We start from the raw sequence: 19311 nt of genomic DNA, 5'->3' as shown, positions 1-19311 counted from the left end.
GCTGGGCTCCACTTGCATTTCAGGACTTCTTGAAACTTGAAATCTTCTCTTTGATCTTTCTGAAGTCATTATCAGTTACCCATAGTGAGGACAAGTTAGGACACTTGAAGAGAGGGCTGGTTAGAGAGCAGGAGTACAGGGAGAAGAGGGGAGGTTGTTTTCCTCCCTGCTGGTCCAGAGAGCTAGAAGGGTGATGTGATGCAGGAAGACAGCCAATTTTGGGAGAGATGGTAGCTTGGCCTTATTTCCTAGGTTAGAAGTGAATCTAAAAAGGAATTTATGCAGTGGGTTCTGAATTTCTGCAGTGACTGCAGCCCTAGTTGGGAACCCCAGGGGAGACAGGACTCCAGAGAGTGGTCAGAGCTCCCCAGCTTTGGTCATAAGAGACATGTGGGCCATCCCTCAGGGCTCTAGGAGACCCAGGTGTCTACCAGGGAACACAGAAAGACCTGTTTGGGGACAAGGCAGGGCCTACCACCTGCTCAGTGTTCCGTATGAAGCCTCCTGCATGGAAGAACTAGGATTTGGTCTAGCCAGAGGAGTGGAGGCTGGGGAGACAGGGGCCAGAGCTTGGACATGTCCTGGGATGCTAGAGGACACACACCGTCACCAGCACAGAGGAAATCTATAGCATAGAGACAGGTAGCAAAGGAAATAGTCCCCTAGAAAGAGGACCCTCATACCTTCTTCCAGCCTCCAATGGTCAGCACACCCACTGCCAGTTCAGCAGTGGAGTATTGACTAGAGAAAGCCAGGGTTTGAAGAGTTGCATTCTAGAGACCAGGCCAGTGATAGGCGAGATGATCGTATGTGTTTGGGACCAGAAAGGACTATAGAAGGGTCTCCATATTTTTTAGTATCACTGTATCTAGTGTTACTAAATTAGACCAATTGGATGTAGATTTCTAGGTTGGCTTATTCTTCTCTCAGCGTTTTGGGTATGATATTCTTCTGGCTTCTATTGTTGCTGTTGACCTATATTAATTTTGGAGCTATTTTTCTTTAGGGTATCTGCCTTTTCTATGAATTCATTTTTAAAATATTTGTCCTGGAAGCTATGTAGTTTTACTACATGTCTGGCAATGGATCTAATTTTATTCATCCTGTTTGGGGTTTGTGTTTCTCAGATCTGAAGATTGATGTCTCAGTTCTAGAAAATATTAAGCCATTTATTTCTTTGAACACTGATTCTCTCCCATTCTTTCTATCCCCCTAGCCCATCTTAGAAAATATTGAGAGACCTGAGTTGAACTTCTCCATCTGACTTCTTTTTCATATTTTCCATTTTTGTCTTTTGACTGCATTCTGGATAATGAATTAAACACTATCTTCTGGTTCATTAATTTTCTTTCTGGCTCTTCTAATCTTCAGCCTAATTGAGGCAATCAATTTTTCATTTAATGTCTTTCTTTTTTGGCTATGCCACGTGACTTGTGGGATCCTAGTTCTCCGACAAAGGGTGGAACCTGGTCTCCCTTTTCCAGTGGAAGCAGTGTCCACAGGGAATTCCCCATTTACTGTCTCTCTTTTTCAAATTTCTTGAAGTTCTATTTGAGTAGTTTTCAAATCTTCCTGGTATTCTTTTTAACAAAGTAATCTCTTGTCTTATTTGCTTTTGATTTTATCTTTAATATATTTAACCATTTAAAATCACATTTATCTTGTAAAGGAATTTGATAAATACATTTCTGACATTCTTGAGTACAGTTCTTCTGTTTCTCTCTTGATTCATGTCCAGAATAGCTTATGACCTCGTGTACTTTGTACGTTTGGATTCTGAGCTCATGTTTGGGGTTTATCAGTGAGATATCATGTTATTGTAGATGATATGAATTTTTGAGCTGGGGATTTCCTCAATCCTCCCAAGTAGTATAAATTTAAACCCAAACCCATTTGAGGGCCATTTTGGGATAATGAGCAATTATGAGATCACCTTGTCTCCGACCTCAGTCCAGGACTCAGACCCTGTCTCCCTTTGCTTGTGTGCAGGACCCTTATCCCAGAGAAGGCAATGGCACCCCACTCCAGTACTCTTGCCTGGAAAATCCCAAGGATGGAGGAGCTGGGTGGGCTGCAGTCCATGGGGTCGCTAAGAGTCAGACACGACTGAGTGACTTCACCTTCACTTTTCATGCATTGGAGAAGGAAATGGCAACCCACTCAAGTGTTCTTGCCTAGAGAATCCCAGGGACGGGGGAGTCTGGTGGGCTGCCGTCTATGGGGTTGCACAGAGTTGGAGACGACTGAAGTGACTTAGCAGCAGCAGGACCCTTATCCAAGTCCCCTCAATCCTCTAAGGCTTCCTGATGGTGAAGTCCTTTAAGACTGGCTTGTGAGGGTGTGTGTGTGTGTGTGTGTGTGTGTGTGTGTGTGTGTGTGTGTGTTGTAGTTCTGACTCCTCTATCCAGTATGACCTGAGGCCGTGTGACCTCCCCCATGTGCCCGTGCAACTCTAGCATCCACTTTACAAGACCAGCGGATGCCTCTGAGCAGCCCAGGTGTCAGTGGGCTTTCACTCTGCTTTCAGCTTTGCATTTCTTTGCGGGTTTGTTGGATGTATTCATTTCCTGTGGCTGCTATGACAAATTACAACACACTCAGTGGTTTCAACAACACAAATTTATGCTCTCGCCATTCTGGAAGCCAGGAGTCTGAAATCAGTGCCACTGGACTGAAATCAAGGTGTCACAGGGCTGAGCTCCCTCCTCACTCTAGGGCAGCAGTACCCAATCTTTTCTGGCACCAGGAACCGGTTTCATGGAGTCCAGTTTTTCCATGGACTGTAGGGGAGGGATGGTTTGGGGATGATTCTAACACATTACATTTATTGTGCATTTTATTTCTATTATTATTACACCAATTCCACCTCAGATCATCAGGCATTAAATCCTGGAAGTTGGGGACCCCTGCTCTAGGGGTGAAGATGTTCCTAGTCTCTTCCAGAGTCCTGTGGCTGCTGACATTCTGTGAAATCATGGCCATGTCACTACCATGTCTGCCTCCATGGGTACATCACTCCTTCTTTTCTGTGTGTGAGATTTCTCTCTTTCTTTCATTTATAAGGACATTGGTGGTGGTGCTTAGGGCTCATCTGGATAATTCAGAATATTCTCCTATCCTAAGTTCCTTAACTTTATCACATCTGCAGAGAGCATCTTTCCAAATAACATTTATAAATTCTAGAGATCTTTTCAGGCTCCATTGTCAGTCTAAAGTGAAAGTGTTAATCACTCAGTCATGTCCAACTCTTTGCAGCCCCATGGACAGTAGCCCACCAGGTGCCTCTGTCCATGGGATTCTCCAGGGAAGAATACTGGAGTGGGTTGCCATTCCCTTTTCCAGGGTATCTTCCCAATCTAGGGATCAAACCCAGGTCTCCTGTATTTAAGGTAGATTCTTTACTATCTGAGTCACCTGGCAGCCTACCCCAGTAGATTTCCCTGACTCCGAAAGCTGAACTTTGTTATTTATAAGGATGCTCATTATGTTTCCAAATGTTCTGTAGCATTTTTTCTAGTCCACCATATCTCCTGGAAAAGAGGTACACCAAATCATTTCAAGGCTGGAGAGAGAAATGCACAACCAGCTGCGGTGGCAGCTGCTCAGAGGCCAGAGGTTGAAGGTGTTAAGGTATAACACCTTAGGTATAAGTGCCAGGGGTGGCACTTCTAAAACCCTGTGGGACAAAAGGCTGGGTTTAGCACATACTCAGAGGACACTGTTCTCTGGAATAGTTGAACTGGCCTGAATTCCCCTGACCCAGGGATCCCCAGACTGTGAGCTGCAGACTGTTACCTCCTGTCAGATCAGCAGTGGCATTAGGTTAGAAATAAAGTGCACAGTGAATGTAATGCACTTGAATCACCTCAAACCCACCTCCCCCACCCCCACCCTGCCCTGGTCCATGAGAAAACCGTCTTCCACGAAACTAGTTCCTGGTGCTGATAAGCTTGGGGACCACTGCCCTGGCCCACCTCTCCCCAGTCTTCAGTGTGCTTTGGCCCATTCTAGGCTTTGTGTCTTGGCTTTCTTGTCTGTGCAGCTGATCCTGGTTTCTGCTCCCTCCTGACCCTTAACATCTTCCATTCTGACAGCCAGTATCGGACCTTGAGTCTGTTCCTGATTACCCCCTTTGCTTCAGTGACTGGACCAGATGTATGCCCTACAGTGTCTTGGGAACTCACCCTGTGAGTTCCACTCTGTGTCAGCCTGGCATCACGAAAACCAGCACGAGGCAAGATCAAAGCTAAGCATTATTGCAGAGTATGTCTCCTCTGCAGCCAGCGGTGTCCCACCCACAGGAGAGAGCCGAATGCATTCCTGAAAATTCTCTCCTGATGCAGATCTCATTCCTAGGGACCGTCAGGCAAACTGACCAAAAGTGTTTGTGATGCTGCTTGTGACTGTTGGGAAGATTTCCCAGGTTGTGTGAAGACCATTGCAAAGCAAAACACGCATCCTCTTAGGTGATGACTGGAGTAGTTATTGTGCGTGTGTGTGTGTGGCTTCCTGGCTCCGTTAACTCAGAGGGAAGAAATGTCGTGCGTGGGTGGCTTTTGTTCCTACCTCTCTTGAAGTTGTGTTCCTATCCTAAGTTTGTGGCTGAAACATTGAAGAAAAATGTTTTTCACGAGTGGAATCCCCCCCTGAGAGGTCATATCTTTCATGAAATGGACCACAGGGCACCCCCTCTGGGCTGGAGGTGCATTTCTTATCTCTCCCACCAGTATTAGTGGTCAATTGGCTATGTCTCCCCGCACTGAGATTGACTGACCCCCAGAGCTGTGCCCAGAGTTTGGCAGGGTAGGGTCTAGGGCTTAAGTTCCGTATTACACCAACAGGCACTGGCAGAGAAAACCCCTACCGGGGGTTCCAGGCTCAGCCCTGGCACAAGCGGTGGCAGAATTTGAGGCAAGCCTTCTGAAGGATGTGTGTTGGTGTGCCTCTGTGTGTGTGTGTGTGTGTGTGTGTGTGTGTGTGTGCGCGTGCATGCGTGCGTGCGTGCGTGTGTGTGTGTGTTTGTATGCTGGGAAGTCAGGGATTTCTGGAATGACAGAGGTTGACATCAACCTATGTCCCTGCTGCCCTCAGGTCCAGGCCCTCCTCTCTGGGAGGAGATGCTAAAGATAACCAATTCCCAGAGACATTGGTGTTGCGTCTTCATTCAGAAGCCCTTTCACAAACAATCCAAATTTTTAGTGGCCTCATCCAGTTTCTGTGATTGTGATTTTCATTCTGTCTGCCCTCTGATGGATGAGGATAAGAGGCTTGTGAAAGCTTCCTGATGGGAGGGATTGGCTGTGGGGAAAACTGGGTCTGGCATCACCGACTCAATGGACATGAGTTTGAGCAAATTCTGGGAGCTGTTGAAGGACAGGGAAGCCTGGTGGGCTGCAGTCCATGAGGTTGTAAAGAGTCAGACATGACTGAGTGACTGAAAAATAACATCCAGTTTCAGGGCTTTGCTGGTGGTTCAGCAGTGAAGAATCTGCCTGCAATGTAGGAGATGTAGGTTCAATCCCTGGGTCAAGAAGATCCCCTAGAGAATGAAATGGCTACCCAGTCCAGTATTCTTGCCTGGGAAATCACATGGACAGAGGAGCCTGGAGGGCTAAAGACCATGGTGTCACAAAGAGCCAGACACGACTGAGTGACCAAGCACACACATCCAGTTTCACAATGTTTTCTCAGAAGCAAAGCTGACTCGGCCCGGCGGCCTTCAGGTTGGATTGTGGGGGACGCTTAATCTTCCAATGAAGAGTTTCTGAGTGGGGCTGGGAGTATCTTCTCCAATGGTGACAGTTTTTTAATTTAGATGGTAGTTTGAGTGCTCGAACTGAGTGAGATGATAAGATTGTGTAGTTCATTGTGAAAAAGGTTGTGCTCACCCTCAACTAGAGTTGATTCTCTAGAAGATTCTTTGGGATCTGAAGAAAGCAATGTCCATAAGCAAATTTATAACACAGATTTGCAGTAACAAAAGTAGAAGGAATAGAAGACCGGGCAAAGAGACTCTGCTCTCATCTGACCTGCAGAAATTGAATAATTTAGATGAAAGAAAGCCCCAGGCACATTTTAGCAGCTGGTGGGTTTTTTTGCTTGAGACAGAGTTTCTGGACTTTGTTTTTATATGAAGACGTAGTTTATTTTTAGGCCCATCAGGGAGGCGTCAGGTGAGGAGTTGAGAAAGCTGGCATGCTAGGGAAATATAGCCCCCATCATCATGTTGTCCTGTGGCCTAGAAAGACTCTCCTGCCTGCTCTAGCATGAAGGACCAGCCAGTTGCCTTTGAGGGTAGTGTGAAAGGTCACGAGAAAGTTGGAGGTTTTCAAAGGAGGACACGCCTTCTTGCACAGAGCCTATTGTTGTAAGCCCAAGTGTAACCCTTTGGCTGAGAAAGCTCCAGCTGAAACAACTCACTCCCCTGGGTACTAAGCGTTCATTAAAAATCCCAGTTTGTCAGGTGGCACCACCCTGGTCGTCCCCAATTTGAACAAAAGTCCCTTTGTGACCGCTAGCACTTGGGAATAGACCTTGGAGCCACATGGAGGCCAGAAGACAGCCAGGGGAGAATCACAGCATTTCTTAGTTGGTCACTGATAAAAGATCTCAGCACAATCCAAGCAGAACAATCTGCTCTTCCCTTGTTTCTCAGTCGACTCAAGACTCGTGAGGCCTGCACCTCACCCTGCTTTCAAGGGTCATGAATTTCTCCAGTGGTGAAACATCCCCAGCCAGGATGCTGAGCCATAGAATTTGTTGTGTTTGCAGAAATCTGTCATGGCAGGACCTGTGCTCACCCCAAACAATGTAATGACAAGAGTTGCTAAGGACTTAGGTGAGCAGAACTTAGAAGGAATGCTGGGTTTTCAAGGCCAGAGAGAAGGGACAAGGCCACTGCCTGGGCTGCTCCTTGAACTAGTACTTCTGGTTCTTCTGATCTGTAGACAGATGAAATCGACAGATATATAGCAGGTGTTTACCTAGGAGATCTCTCCATGGACGAAAAGATGGGCACTTGGGTGGAGTGTAGGTGTAAAAGTTACTTATGCAAATGCTAGGTGAGCAAGAATCCTAGCATTCTGCCTTGAGGTTGTTGTGAGGTTGGCTGACACGTCATTTAGTTGCACTGGTTTCTTGATGACAACAAAATATGTGTCTGCAAGGATAAATACAATCCAGGCAGCTTGCGGGTATTTTCAACTAATGGCTCTTTGTTTGGGTGTCTCTCCCTCCTGGGATGCCTGATGATAAAGTATGTGTAAATCTGAAAAAGGCTATGTGCTGTTTTCTGGGGCAAGGGGATAAGGAGGGGCATAAAGGTTTTCCTCTCCTGGCAGGTGAGGAGAGGGAGGGCTGACTCTATCCTTGGAGGATGGAAAGATTATGAACGAGGGAGAATCTTCCTGGATCTGTTCTAGCTCAGTCAGTTTCTTTCCCCCTCAAAGGTCTTCTTGTGCCCTGCTTTATTATTGCCCACCTGTTCCTCCACCCACACTTTCTTCAGAGAATCTCAAATCAATATTCAGTGCTTGGGCTTACTCAGGATAAAATGTCTTTCTTGGCTTCTTATGATTAAAGCCTGGTTTGAAAATGTAGTGGAACTAATTAAGCATTTATGAGAGGAGGAGAATAGTTCTGTCAGTCTTATGGAAAGATTCAGTCTGAGCTATACCCTGTGAGAGTAAGGCAGGATGGAAATCGTGGGGGTGGGAATGTCGAAGGAAGAGCAGAAGCAGCTGTGGACCCTGGTTTCTGGTTTGGCTGTATGGAAGTCATTTCAAATGTTGAGGTGTGTGGAGCCCTCATTTAAACCCAGAGGATGGTTGTGAGTTGGGATGGCTGGACATTGGACTAGCCACTTTAAATGGGCGCTAATTCCCACTCAATGTCTGGGGGCTTTTCAATAATGAGAAAAGATTATAATCCTTCCTTGATCTGAGTTACAAAATAGAAATAGAGACATAGATGTAGAGGACTAAATGTCTGGATACCAGGGTGAGGGGAAAGGGAGAGGGGTGGGATGGATTGGGAGATTGGAATTGATGTATATACACTGCTATGTATAAAATAGATAACTAGTGAACCTGCTGTAGATAGCTCAGGGAACTCTACTCAGCACTCTGTATTGACCTAAATGGGAAGGAAATCAAAAAATAGGGGATACGTGTATACATATAGCTGAGTCACTCTGCTGTACAGCAAAAACTAACACAACATTGTAAAACAGCTATCCTCCAATAAAAATCTGGGAAGATTGTAATCCTTCCTGACTGACTCAGAAGTGTGGGAGTTCTCTTACTTTCTGAAACCGAAGGAGAACATTGCTTCTCTTGAGAGCTGTAGTAATTTTGACACTTTGAAAATCTCATTTTAGAATCCATCCCATGGCATCCATCACTCTGTAGGCCCAGGCAGAAGCATTTTGAGTAGAAAGCTATGTCCTCAAAAAACTTGTAAGACATGATACTGATCTGCAAAAGGGGAAGAAATTACACATGAAGATGATTGTCATGAATTAGGATTGGGTTCCGGCCCTTGGAGTCCCTTGAAGGTGATTCCACAAGAGTATAGTGAAGGAGGAGAATGAAAGAGCAGGCTTAAAAGTAAATACTAAGAAAACTAAGATCATGGCATCCGTCCCCATTACTTCATGGCAAATAGAGGGAGAAGAGGTGGAAGCAGTGACAAATTTCCTCATCTTGCAGATGGTGACTTCAGCCACGAACTCAGAAGAAATTTGCTTCTTGACAGGAAAGCTATGACAAACCCAGACAGTGTGTTGAAAAGCAGAGGCATTACTCTGCTGATAAAGGTCCATATATAGTCAAAGCTATAGTCTTCGCAGAGGTCATGTATGATTGTGAGAGCTGGACCATAAAGAAAGATGGAGCATCAAAGAATTGATGCATTTGAACTGTGGTGCAGGAGAAGGCTCCTGAGAGTGCCTTGGACAGCAAGGAGATCAAACCAGTCAATCTTAAGGGAAATCAACCCTGAATACTCATTGGAAGGACTGATGCTGAAGCTGAAACTCCAATATTTTGGTCTTCTGATGTGAACAGCTGACTCACTGGAAAAGTCTCTGATGCTGGGAAAGATTGAGGGCAGAAGGAAAAGAGGGTGTCAGAGGATGAGATGGCTGGATGGCATCCCCAATGCAATGGACGTGAACTTGGGCAAACCTCAGGAAGTGGTGAGGGACAGAAAGGCTTGGCAGGTCGCAAAGAGTCGGACACGACTGGGCAACTCAACAACAACATCATGGACATTATTTGGTGTCAGATCTGAGTTCAAACTTTGCTCTGCTATTTATCCATTAAATAGTGTGACTTCAGACAGGTTATTTCTCCCCCATTGTTATTGTTTTAAATCTCTCTGAACCACAGCTATTTGTGTAAAATGTTCTCTATAAGGTAGGAGCAATAGGGAAGATATAAAACTGATAGAAAGTGTTAGAGAACCATGAACTTGGAGTAGGACAAAGACCACTGTCACCAAGCAAAGGCAACCTTAGAGGGGAGAGCTTGGAGCAACTGGCCTTTTCCTGTGTGGCCCCCACTGCCCAGCACACAGGTGGAGTCTAATTTTTGGTGAGCGCCTAGTGCCTCAGTTCTCAGGTCAGAAGAGAATTTCACTCTTCCTCTCAGGCCTGAGTGCAGTTTCTCATCGAAACTCATTTATCTGGGTCTCTTTGGTGGCTGCCGAGTTGGTGATTTGTCCAGTTTGTATGGGAGCACACGCTTTAAAAAGACCACTGGAAACTGTCACTTGAGAGAATAAAAAGTGTCATTTAATGTCTTTCTGTCACCTCAGCTACTAGGACCAGATTCAGGGCTGAATTCCTTCTCCTCCGAGATCTGAAGAGAGAGGCTAAGACCAGGTCCATGGGATTGCCTCTTGTCTAAAGGGGGACGTGAAGATGTGCATTGCAGAAATAATCACATGATCAAAGTGATGAAGGGCTGATGGGTGTTTTTCACATCCGTAGCAATGAAATCCTGTCCAAGACAAATTCTATCATTCCATTCAAGATTTACCTACCGACTGAACCTCAGACAGAAACCAAAGGAGGGCCTGGCTGGATCCAGGAGTTGTGTTCTTAGAGGGTCTGAAAAGCATTGACTTAAAATGGATTTGGAACTCTCCCTTACCATCCCACTCATCATGGGGGTGCTGAGGTGAGGGTACTGAAACCTCCCACGTTCATGGCAGCACTGCTCACAGTAGCCAAGATACGGAGACAACCTAAATATCCATCAACAGATGAGTGGGTAAAGAAGATGTGGTGCATGCATGAATGACAACGGAATATTACTCAGCTGCAAAAACAGAATGAAATAATGTCATTTGCAGCTACATGGATGGACCTAAGACTGTCATATGGAGTGAAGTAAGTCAGAAAGAGAAAGACAAATGCCATATGATGTCACTGATACGTGGAATCTAAAATATGACACAAATGAACTCATCTGTGAAACAGAAACAGACTCACAGACAGAGGAGAGACTTGTGGTTGCCAAAGGGGGACGGAGAACAGGGGAGGAAGCGATTGAGGGCTTGGGATTAGCAAATTGCAAACTATTGTATGTAGGATGGATAAACAACAAGGTCCTGTATAGTAGAGGGAAATATATTCAATATCCTGTGATAAGTTCAGCTCAGTCACTCAGTCGTGTCCGACTCTTTGCGACCCCATGAGCTGCAGCACGCCAGGCCTCCCTGTCCAACACCAACTCTCAGAGCCCACCCAAACTCATGTCCATTGTGTCAGTAATGCCATCCAACCATCTCATCCTCTGTCGTCCCCTTCTCCTCCTTCCCTCAATCTTACCCAGCATCAGGGTCTTTTCAAATGAGTCAGCTCTTCGCATCAGGTGGCCAAAGTATTGGAGTTTCAGCTTCAATATCAGACCTGCCAGTGCACACCCAGGACTGATCTCCTTTAGGATGGACTGGTTGGATCTCCTTGCAGTCCAAGGGACTCTCAAGAGTCTTCTCCAACACCATAGTTCAAAAGCATAATTTCTTTGGTGCTCAGCTTTCTTTATAGTCCAACTCTCACATCCCTACATGACTACTGGGAAAACCATAGCCTTGACTAGACAGACCTTTGTCGGCAAAGTAATATCTCTGCTTTTTAATATGCTGTCTAGGTTGGTCATAACTTTCCTTCCAAGGTGTAAGTGTCTTTTAATTTCATGGCTGCAATCACCATCTGCAGTGATTTTGGAGCCCAAAATCACAGGAGTTTATCCTGTGATAAACTATAAAGGAAAAGAATATGAAAAAGATGTATGTATAACTGATTTTGCTGTATGGCAGAAATGAACATTGTAAATCAACTATACTTCAATAAAATTTTTTTAAAAAAGCATCTAAGTTTTCCCCCAGGACAAGGTGTTACAAGGTGTCCAGAAGAGACACAAGCTCTTGTTCTTGACAACTCAGGTACACAAACATTGGAAATAGTGGGAAGATTTTAACAAGGGAGAGGGAGAAGCTATCAATCATAAAAACTCAAGAAGTGCTCTGTGTGGCCCCTCTCTTGTCAGGCAGAGAAGACTTGTGAGAGGTGGGTCTTGACATGGATATTTCTGGACACCTTGCACTGTGGACTTGGTCTCTGTGCGTAGGACTTCCAAGCTGCCCACAGTCCAAGATGGAGCTCAAGGCAGGCAGCAGTGGGATGCTCCCCAGAGCTGCCCTGTGGATGGAGAAGGGTTTGGTTAGATCATCAGAGAGCTCTAGGCCATGCAAGGTCAGGAATTGATTGTGTGGCTACACGGATCACCCCAAGAGCTTCTTCTTTTCCAGTGAGGCATCTCTTATGGACTTGTACATTGTGCTGGTTTTTGTCTGATCTCCCGGGAGATGACAGCCACTGCTATTCATAGCTGTGATCTCAGGTCTCCTCTTGGCTAGGACTTCTTAAACTTTTCCAATTTAAGCCTAACTTCAGCCAAGCAAGAGAGCTTGGAGGTCATGCTCCTTTTTGGAGTGTTTTTTTGACTTGAATCTTTCATGGTCACTGGGAAGTTGTGGAAAATGCAGACTCACAGCTCCACCCCAGATAGTCTGATTACTGGGGTCTCATTGCTGTTCTGTTCAATCTATGCAACAAAAACTCCCAGGAGCTCCTACTTCAGGCGATTTAAGGACCACTGTCCTAGTGCAATGGGATTCAAAGTCATCCTGGACCAGCATCACTGGGGGTCTTATTAGAAATGCAGGCTCTTGGGCCCTAACCCAGACCTAGTGAATGAGAAGCTGGGGTAGGGCCAATAATCTGGGTTTCAATAGTCATCCTGGAGATTCTGATGTAGGCTAAGGATTGAGAAAGAACCAAAACACTAGGGTTTGCAACAACCAAGGGTGTGCTGAATGAATTTCAAGCTTTGCTTGTTTGCTGCTTATTCCTGGATGGGGCACCAATCACCAGTGTGAGCAGGCAGGCATAATTTTAATTAGGTACTAATCTGGTGGTATTAAAATTTTACAAGGAAGCTAAAAATAACAAGGGAATGATTCATGCTTACAAGTCTTACCACTGTCCTCCTGTAATCATGGGTATGCCACTCTGCATGGTGAATACTGACTTTGTGAGCCTAGGCAAGCTACCTGGACCTCCTGAGTATCAGTTTCCTCAACTGTAACGTGTGTAAAGCATAATATTATCATCTACTTAAACAGGGCTCAAACTTGTATGAATTCCATAGAGCAGAGCCTGGTACAGAGCAAGCTGATAGAGCTACTAATATTTGCTAGGAATCTGTGGTAGAAATCTGAGATGACTCCAAGATTCCTACCCTGCCAATTGGTAGTACTTAAGAGTATGATGTCATTCCTTTGATTATGTTCTATTACCTGCCAAGGGTGATGAACTGTCATTCCCGTGATCACATTGTGTTATGTGACACTGTCTCAATTCTCCCGCCTATCTGGGGAAAGCAAACAGCCATGTTATGGGGGGCCACCTGGCAAGGATCTGAGGGCATCCCTGGGAGCTCACAGTGATCCCTGAATGGCAGGTAGCAAGGAAAGGGGCTCTTGATGTGTTTGAGGGACAGTAAGGGGCAGGGAAGTGGGAGATGAGGATGAAGAGAAGGGTTTATAGACCACTGTGAGGACTGTGACTTCTGAGCAGAGGAATGACATGTTCTTACTTCCAGTTTTTAAAGAGCCACTTGGGCTTCCCTGGTGACTCAGATGGTAAAGAATCTGCCTGTAATGTAGGAGACCCCGGTTTGATCCCTGGGTCAGGAAGATTCCCTGGAGAAAGGAATGGCTACCACTCCACTATTCTTGCCTAGAGAATCCCATGGAGCCTGGCAGGGTACAGTCCATGGGATCGCAGAGTCAGACACGACAAACACTTTGGCTTCTGTAGTGGCGGCAGGACTAATAATCAGTTGTGAGCAATCCAGGTGAAGAATGATGATGTGTGTGTGCCTGAATGTGTATACATACATACACTTGCACACATGTGTGTAACATACCATTAATGTATATTACAACTCTTCCCTTTAGCCAGATTGGTAGCAGTGGAAATGAAGAATAGCTGGGTTATGTATATATTTGGAAGGTAGTTTCAACAGAATTTCCTAATAGATTAGATGTAGGTGATGAGTGGGAAGAGTCAAATGTCTCTCTAAGGCTTTTGGTGAACAGTTGAAGGTGGAGTTACCATCAATGGAGATGGTGAAAACTGTGCATAGAGCAAATCTGGGGCAAAAGGTCAGGGGTGGGTTTTGAATGTGTTGGGGCTACAGTATCTGTTAGACATTCAAGTGGAGGTCGTGGGAGTGTAGGTGGAACAAAAGCCAAGGCTGGGAGTCAGGAGTGGGCTGGACATGCAAATTGGGATGGGTTTTAGAGCCTCATGGCTCAGATGGTAAAGAATCTGGCTGTAATGCAGGAGACCCAGATTTGATCCTTGGGTCAGGAAGATCCCCTGGAGAAGGGAATGGTTACCCACTCTAGTATTCTTGCCTGGATAATTCCATGGACAGAGGAGCCTGGTGGACCACAGTCCATGGGGTTGCAGAGTCAGACACGACTCTGACTGAGCAACTAACACTTGAATAAAACTTTCATAAAGATAGATTTACTCAACTTAATGGACTCTTCTATCCTGATATTTTTCTTTGTGAGCTTTTTGATATTCAAATGTCCCTTCCTTTTTTGGGATAAAATCGAGATTAGATGGTGGACTTTTCTAATGTACTTACTTAGCAAAGTAAATAACAAACCTTTGTTTACACAGGGGGAAATTTAAAACTGGAAGTAGAACTTACACAGAAATGTGCGTGACAGTCAAGTTTGGTGCAGCCCAGTGAGTCAACACAAACAGAGCACAGCTGTGCAACAACTGCTCCACTCAGGGAGGGTGACAATACGTGTACCTGAGACTCTTCATGTCTTTTAGTCACCTCCCCACTCAGTACGTTGTAGTGACCTCTCTCCATTGTACTGTAGTTTTGCCTGTTTTTGAAATTTCCATGGATGGAATCATTGAGTATGTTTCCCTTCTGTCTGGTTTCTTTTTCTGAACCTACCATGGGATTCATCCATATGTTTCTGTATAGCAATAGCTGGCTCTTTTTCATTGCCATGTACTATTCTGCTGTGTGAATATGTCACACACATGTAATGTGTCCCTTATTCTTTTGATAGTCCCTTGGGTTACATCCGGTTGTTGACTATTTTGAACGGTGCCTCCATGCTTTCTCGTAAAAGTCTTTGATGTATAGAGCACACACATCTTCAGGAGTAGAAGAACCGGATGTGCCTGTGCTCACCTTTAGAGGCTGAGGATCTTACAGGGTGATTGTCCTGGTTTGTTCTCTCACCAAAAGAACGTGAGAGTTCCGGTTGCTCTGTATCATTTTGTCAACATTTGATACTCTCGTTTTCATTTTTGTCATGCTGGTGGTTTGGAGTAGTAGATCACTGCTGCTTTCATTTGCACTTCCCTAATGACTAATGGCGGTGAACACTTTTTTAATCAGCCATCTGGATATCTTCTTTTATTGTGTTTGCTTGAGGCTTTTGTCCTTTTCTTTATTGGGGTATCTATCTTTTTCTTATTGAATTGTAGGAGTTTATAAATAATCTGGATACCAGTCTTTGGGTCAAACGTATATTTTCCTAATCAATGGCTTGCTCTTTCACCCTCTTATTAGTGTCTTTTGATGAGCAGAAATTTCTAATTTGAAAGTAATGTATAATATTAATCTTTTCCTTAGTGGATAGTGCTTTTTGTGCCCTCTTTAAGAAATCTTTGCCTACTATGAGGCCTTACCTTTTCCATTTGGATCGAAAACCTACCTGAAATTGATTTTTATATATAGTATGAATTAGAAGTCAAGATTCTTCTTTTCCTTTATGAATATCCTATTTATCCAGCACAATTTATTGAAAAGATCATCCTTTCCCCCATGCTCTGCAGTGCTCTCTTTGCCATGAATCAAATAGCCATACATGTGTTATCTACTTTGGACTTTCTATTCTGTTCTGTTAATCCATTTGCTTATTCTTTTTAAAAATTCATTTATTTATTTTTTAGTATTTATTAGTATGCATTGGGTCCTAATTGCAGCATGCAGGCTCTCTAGTTGCTTGCAGGCATGTAGAATCTTAGTTCTCTGACCAGAGATCGAACCTGAGTCCCCTGCATTGCAAGGCAGATTCTTGACCATTGGACCACCAGGCAAGTCCCTGTTTGTCTATTCTTGTCACACCATACTATCTTAGTTACTGTGACATATGTCTTACTATCTAAGAGTGAGTCCTTCAATTTTGGTTGGAACCTGACTAGTGAACTTGATGAGCTAGCCAGGTGGACAGGTTAAGAAGTACAGCTCAGAGGAATGTGAATAGCACATCTGGAAGGGAGAAAGCTAACACTCCTACATGCTCAGTGCATTCAGACCCAATGCCAAGCCCTCTACAAGCACCATCTCTGTTATTCTTTGAGGTCTTTGTCCTTCAAGGAATGGCTGCAGTTGCTCAGTCACTAAGTTGTATTTGACTTTTTGTGACCCAGTGGGTTGCAACACACCAGGCCTCTCTGGCCCTCACTATCTCCTGGAGTTTGCTCAAATTCATCTCCATTGAGTCAGTGATACCATCCAACCATCTCATCCTCTGTTGCCCCATTCTCCTCCTGCCCTCAATCTTTCCCAGCATCAGGGTCTTTTTCAATAAGTCAGCTCTTCACATCAGGTGGTCAAAGTATTGGAGCTTCCACTTCAGTATTAGTCCTTCCAATAAATATTCAGGGTTGATTTCCTCTAGGATTAACAGGTTTGATCTCCTTGCCGTCCAAGACTCTCAACAGTCTTCTCCATCACCACAATTCAAAAGCATCAGTTCTTCGGCACTTAGGCTTCTTTATGGTCCAACTCTCATGTCCATACATGACTGCTGGAAAAACTATAGCTTTGACTGTACAGATCTTTGGTTGGCAAAGTGATGTCTCTACTTTTTAATATGCTGTCTAGGTTTGTCATAGCTTTTCTTCCAAGGAGCAAGTGTCTTTTAATATCATGGCTGCAGTCATCGTCTGCAATGATTTTGGAGCCGAAGAAAATAAAATCTGTCACTATTTCTATTTTCCCCCATCTATTTGTTGTGAAGTGATGGGACCAGATGCCATGATTTTAGTTTTTTGAATGTTGAGTTTTAAGCCAGCTTTTTCACGTTTTTCATTCACCCTCATCAAGAGATTCTTTAGTTCCTCTTTACTTTCTGCCATTGGAGTGGTACCATCTGCATATCTGAGGTTGTTGATATTTCTCCCTGCAATCTTTATTCCATCTTGTGATTCATCCAGCCTGGCATTTCACATGATGTACTCTGCATAGAAGTTAAATAAGCTGAATGAAAGTATACAGCCTTGACTTACTTCTTTCTTAATTTGGAACTGGTCTGGTGTTCCACGTCTGGTTCTAACTGTTGCTTCTTGGCCTGCATACAGGTTTCTCAGGAGACAGATAAGGTGGTCTGGTATTCCCATCTCTTTAATAAGGTTCCACAATTTGTTGTGATCCACACAGTCAAAGGCTTTAGCATAGTCAATGAAGCAGATGTTTTTCTGGAATTCCTTTGCTTTCTCTATGATCAAACAGATGTTGGCAATTTGATCTCTGGTTCCTCTGCTTTTTCTAATACCAGCTTGTACATCTAGAAGTTCTTGGTTCACATATTGTTGAAGCCTAGTTTGAAGGATTTTGAACATTACCTTGCTAGCATGTGAAATGAGCATAATTGTCCAGTAGTTTGAACATTCTTTGAGATTGCCCTTCTTTGGGATTGAAATGAAAACTGACATCTTCCAGTCCCATGGCCACTACTGAGTTTTCCAAATTTGCTGACATATTGAGTGTAGCACTTTAATAACTTCATCTTTTAGGATTTGAAATAGCTGAAATTCCATCACCTCCATTAACTTTGCTTGTAGTAATGCTTCCTCAGGTCCACTTGACTTAACTCTCCAGGATGTCCGATTCTAAGGGAGTGACCACATCTTTGTGGTTATCCAGGTCATTAAGACCTTTTTCATTTAGTTTTCCTGTGTATTCTTGTCACCTCTTCATAATCTCTTCTGCTTCTGTTAGGTCCTTGCCATTTCTGTCTTCTATTTATTTATGCCCATCCTTGCATGAAATGTTCCCTTGGCATTTCCAATTTTTGTGAAGAGATCTCTAGTCTTTTCCTTTCTGTTGTTTTCCTCTATGGATAATGTTGGAAAATATCCCTTGAAGTTTGGTAGCCTCAGTTGTTCTTGGCCCTTTGCATTCCATAATACATTTTATAACCATTTTGTCAGTGTTCACAATGAAATCCTATTGTTTGATTGGAATTTTATTGATTTATGATCAATTTGAGAAGAATAGATAAGCTTTCAGTATTGAATCTTCTAATGCATGTGTTTGCGAACTTTTTCTGTAAAGATTCTGATAGTATTTACTAAATACTTTAGGCTTTGTGGGACAGTGTCTGTTGCAATTACTCAATTCTGCTGTTGTAGAATGAAAGCAATTATATAATTTATATATAACATCTCTACAATATACAGATATATAATGTCAGTATCTACATTTTCTAAAGATATCATATACACATGAATGAGTATAGCTGTATTTTCATAAAGCTTTATCTATAAAAAGAGGCAGTGGGCCAGATTTAGCCATAGGCTGCAGCTGGCTGACTGCTGTTCTAATCTATGAACATGTCCTCCAAGTTCTTTCCTATCCTCTTGCTCTGTGAAATCTGGAAGTCTGGGAACCATATTCTGTTATCTTCTACCATGTCTTATAAGCCCCTCCTCATATTTCTGTTCTGCCTTGCACAATAACTGTTTGTATTTTTGTTGGAGTCTCTGATTAGGTCAAGCCCTTTGAGAGCAGGGACTAGGTTTTCTCCATTTCTTGTACCTCTGGTGCACTGTGAAAGGTCTGGCACACATAATGGCATAGTAAGCAGCTTGGATCCAAGTCTGAATTTGAAGAGGACATAGGAGGGGGGGGGGGTTTAGATGCTCACCCTTGAGGCCCTGGGCCCTAACTTTCTCTGTCTTTTCTACAGTTTTGGGGAGAAATCCACAACCTCCAAACCTGGCTCTTCCTTCATTTTATATTCTTCCAGGAAAGTTCTGTTCCTTTGGGCATATAGAAGGAACATGTATATGTTAGATTTTGGGCCACCAGACAGCGAGCCTGCATTTATTGATCTCCTGAGCCCTAACATGGCACTTTATAAGCTTTTGAATAAGTGACTGGGCTAACCAAGGGAGAAGGAGCTGCTATTTCTATTTCTCATTGGAAATGCCCTGTTAATACCTCTTTTGATCACATTTCTCTTAGAATGGCAGTGCTCTGCATCTGGCTTCCAAGGGGAGGTTTCCTGGGGACTACTCTTTCAGTACCACCAGACGACAGAGCTGCTCCGGCCCGCTGTGATTTGAGGCGTGCTGTGGTCTGGCCCTGAGTGGGGAGGAAGAGAAGGCTGAGCGCAGCCTGCAGGACATTCTCTCTGTGATTTGCAGCCTGGTGCGCACAGTCGCTGGTCACCCTGGGAAGACGTGACTCAGCAGATCACAGCCCCAGAGGCTGGTGGAGGCCGTTTGGGGCCTCTTGGCGCAAGGACCCTGGAAGCCCGGGCTGGCTCTCCGTCCTGAGTCAGCAACAGCCCCACATTCCAGGGCTTGCCAGCTCAGGTTAGAAACTGGGCTTCCTTGGAATGTTTTTTCCCCCTCACTTTTGGTTGTGTTCTTGAAGCTGTACCATTTTATTTCTCTCTAGTTTC

At 44.2% G+C, this 19311-nt stretch overlaps 1 protein-coding gene across 1 annotated transcript in view; it reads left to right on the top strand.

Moving 5' to 3' along the window:
* Positions 1-19311, top strand: part of KAZN (kazrin, periplakin interacting protein) — a 1332513-nt gene that overhangs the window by 12456 nt on the left and 1300746 nt on the right. The window lies entirely within an intron of this gene.

Source organism: Bos taurus, chromosome 16 (assembly GCF_002263795.3).
Source record: "Bos taurus isolate L1 Dominette 01449 registration number 42190680 breed Hereford chromosome 16, ARS-UCD2.0, whole genome shotgun sequence".
In the NCBI taxonomy this organism is placed as follows: Eukaryota; Metazoa; Chordata; class Mammalia; order Artiodactyla; family Bovidae; genus Bos; species Bos taurus.
This window is presented reverse-complemented; position numbering and strand designations above follow the sequence as displayed.